Source organism: Arachis hypogaea, chromosome 6, assembly GCF_003086295.3.
Source record: "Arachis hypogaea cultivar Tifrunner chromosome 6, arahy.Tifrunner.gnm2.J5K5, whole genome shotgun sequence".
Classification (NCBI taxonomy): Eukaryota; Viridiplantae; Streptophyta; class Magnoliopsida; order Fabales; family Fabaceae; genus Arachis; species Arachis hypogaea.
The window spans coordinates 64,360,524-64,364,625 of record NC_092041.1 but is presented as its reverse complement, the minus strand read 5'-3'; positions in this window follow the sequence as shown (position 1 = coordinate 64,364,625).

Genomic DNA, 4,102 nt, shown 5'->3' with positions numbered 1-4,102 from the left:
AAATCTTTTTCAAATCATATCTTTTCAATCAAATCTCTTTCAAATTCAATTTCTTTCTATTTTCAAAAATACTTACTATCAATTAATGATTTGATTCAACATTTCAGGTATGTTGCCTTTTCTGTTGAGAAAGGTTTAATGTTTGAATCATATCTTTTCTTGTTAGTCAAGTTTGTAATTAAATCATATGCTGCCCTGCCCTCGCGGAGGGCAGGGCAGAACTTTTTGGCGCGCCAGAATGGTGCCCGTGCGTGCTGCTGGTGCTGCCGAGACTTCCCTTGGTGCGCCAGAATGGTGCGCTGGCCGTGCACCACAAGATGCTGCCCTGCCCTCGCGGAGGGCAGGGCAATGTTTCCAAATTGAAGCCCCATGTTCGATCCTTGTGTGACGCGCACGCTACTCCTTTTCTTTGATTTTCTTGGCACCAAAGTAAGGCTTAGTTTCTTGTTTCCTCATGGTTCTGTGTTCGATCCTTGTGGCAAGCATTAGTGAGCTTTTTCGTTGAATTTCTTCCTTTGGTGAGCCCGATATTGCCCTTGTGGAGGGCAGGGCAGTGTTTTTGTCTCCCTTGTTCGATGGCACCAATTTGTGCTCTGCCCTTGTCGTGGGCAGGGCAGGGTTGCCTCTCAAGGCTTGCTTGCTCATGTTGCCCTCCTAGAGGGCAGTGTGCCCTTGTGGAGGGCAATGCCTGCTCCCTCCTCTTATGCGCCACACTTCTTCCCTCTTAGGCCACGCTTTCTTAAGCCACGCTTTCTCTTTTCTTCTTTTCTTCACCTACAATAAACCAAAACTACCACTCAAAGTATCACTAAATTCACAAGGCTTATAAATCAATTAAAATTCAATTAAAATTAGCTTAAACCTCATGAATTAGCATCAATTTAATGGTAGTTGCTTGATTTAAAGAAGTTGTGCATTTTCATTCCAAATCACTTACTTAGGATGTAAGAAAGTGCATAAAGACTAATAAAACAAGTGAAATTAGCTTGAAAAATGGGTATATGATGACTTGTCATCACAACACCAAACTTAAATCTTGCTTGTCCCCAAGCAAGCGTCAAAACTAAGAGAAAATGATATGAACAAGAAAAGAATACATATCCTTATTAAGCAAATAGTAGAACTTGATTTATGGAGTCTTTATGCAGACAATGATAACTCAATTATTGTTGCTGTTACATAATATACATCTTTCCTCAAAGGCTTGCTAAACTTGCTGTTATAAGACTTACTTTTTAATTACTCCCTTGCTAACTTTTCTTTCTTATAATGCTTAACAAGCTTATTATTTTGGAGGTTTGGTGTCTAATGTTGCAGTAGTAGCCTTTGGCTTTATTTTTTTTCTTTTACTCAACATCTTTCCACCACAGACACATGGCTCACTATTTCTTCCTAGGATCATTGATGCCCAGCATCTCTTTGGATAACTAAATGTTCTGTATCTAAGTTGCTCTTTATTGTGGACTTTCAATTGGCCATCCCAAATCAGTTGATCTAAGTGACCGGGTTTTAAAATACCCCTTAGAATTTACTTATCCAAGCATATCTTAGTACAAGAACACCACAGGCATATGTCCTAGGGTCCAAGCTATTGGTGTCCAACCTTTATTCTTTGTTTTTCTTGCCACTTTGGCTTTTTCTTCTTCCTTTTCTTTCTGTTTTTGTTCTCAAGGACTTTTTCTTTTATTGATAAGAATCTTTATAACAGCAAGCTAACTCACACCTTAATGAAAATGATATTATGTAGCAATTATTTCATGAGTTATGCATTTAATCAAACACATATACCACCATTAACTTCCATTCTACTTATGCAACATTGGATATTTTACTTTCCAATTCAAACAATTCTCTTTTATTCAAGCATGTGGGAAACAAAACAAAATTTAACTAAGTGATGGATAACAAACAACATGCAGATTTAGCATTCTTAACAAACAATTTCACTTGCAACTAGATAAACACTTTAGCAAGACATACAATGGTTTCCAGATTCAAAACATTTCACAGCAGCAAGGATTATGTTTAGATACAACCTTCGAAGTTGCAGCCCTTTGATCCTTCCTTCTGTTGTGTTCTCTTTGAGTTAAGATGCATAATATCTTCATTTGTTGACTTATGTCCTACATAATTCTCAAAGTTGCTTGCTTCTCAAGCCCTTAATTGTATGGTTAGTATGCATAAACTGCGTGTGGTTCCTGGATTTATTTTGGTGTGGGAACACCAAACTTAATTGTTTGCCACTGCCTCTTATGCAATAATTTAACCATAAGTGAAACCTTGTGTCCTTGCTAAAGGTTAATGAAATTAAAGCTAGAAAGAAGTTAAACAGTTGAATAATGTGTTTGGTTGCTTGGAGCTAGCATCATGCAAGAGGTGAGAATGTTCTTTTAAGTGAGATTTTGGTGGAACACTAAACTTAGAATCTTTCATTCTCCTTTAAATTGTTTTGGTGTGCATCACCAAACTTAGCTCCTTGCAATACATACTTAATTATTCAACATTTTATTGAAAAAGCTATGAAAAGAAAACTACCTCAGGTTGGGTTGCCTCCCAACAAGCGCTTCTTTATTGTCACTAGCTTGACATCTTATCCTTTGATCATGGGGGTTGAAAATCATAGTGCCTCAGCTTTTCTCCTTTTACTGTGAACTTCCTTCCAGTCTCCTCTTTGATGATCTCTAGGTGTTCAAGTGAAAGGATCCGGTTCACAGTATAGCACTCAGATGATTATGGAGACACCTTCATTGGTTGGGTGTTTAACATCACTTTATCCCCTGGTGAGAAGCCTTCAGTGGGGATTTTCTTATTTCTCCACCCTTTTGGCCTCTTCTTCTTTTCTTCTTTCTCAGGAGATAATTCATGCCTTGGTGGTTCTTTATCTGGAGTGTTGAGGCTCCCATCTGGGGTTTTGGATCTAGTTCCTCCTTGATTTCTTTGGTCTGTTGCACCATCTCTACTTCTTTGAAGCATGGATTTGGAAGTCTTTGAGTTAACTCATTGAATGCCTCTTTCAAGCTTTGATCCCTGGCTTTATCCTCTGTACAATCTTCTTCTTGAGTGGGTTCATGCAGGGTTTTAAAAACATGGAATGCTAGGTGCTCATCATGCACTCTCAACAACAATTCCCCTTTTTCAACATCTATCAATGCTCTGCTTGTAGCCAGGAAAGACCTCCCCAGAATGATGGGAGTGTTAGGGTCCTCCTCCATATCCAAGATGATAAAATCAGCTGGGAGACGGAATTTCCCCACCTTTACCAGTACATTCTCCACAACTCCCAGTGCTTGCTTAGTGGATTTGTCAGCCAATTGGAGAACTATTTGTGTGGAATTCAGCTCAGAAATTTGAAGTTTCCTCATTAGAGACAAAGGCATCAAGTTTATGCTTGCACCGAGGTCACAGAATGACTTCTCAATTGTTATGTTTCCTATAGTGCAATGTATGTAAAAAGTCCCAGGATCATCTTTCTTCTCTGGCAACTCTCTTTGGAGGATAACACTACATTCCTTTGTCATCTCAACAATCTGTCCTTCCTTCAGGGATCTTTTCTTTGTCAGCACTTCCTTCATGAATTTGGCATATAGTGGCATCTGTTCAAGTGCTTCCAAGAAAGGAATATTGATGCTGAGTGTTTTGAATATGTCCAGGAATTTTGAGTATTGCTTATTCTCATTTTCTTTTCTAAACCTCTGAGGGTATGGAAGTTTGGGGACACAAGGATTCACTCCTTCCCTCTTCTCTTGTAGTTGTGATTCAAGTGTGTTCTTGTATCCCTTTGAAATTTGTACATTTTTGGTTTCTTGATCCTCTTTACTTTTCCCCTCTATCTCTTCTTGTGGAACTTCTCTGTTGTGTTTGTCCTGATTGATGGCTTCCTTCTTCATAGTCTTCTCACTTTCCACTGTGATTGCTTTGCACTCCTCCCATTTTGTGGCTTTTCCTTTGTCCCTTGGGTGTTCTTCAGTGACATTGGGGAAGGCATTTGCTCTCTTCTCATCCATTTCTGAAATTTGCTTAGCCAATTGCCCCATGTGTCTCTCAAGATTTCTGATTGAGGTCTCTTGGTTTTTGAATGCTAGGGTCTGATCTTTCCTTGCAG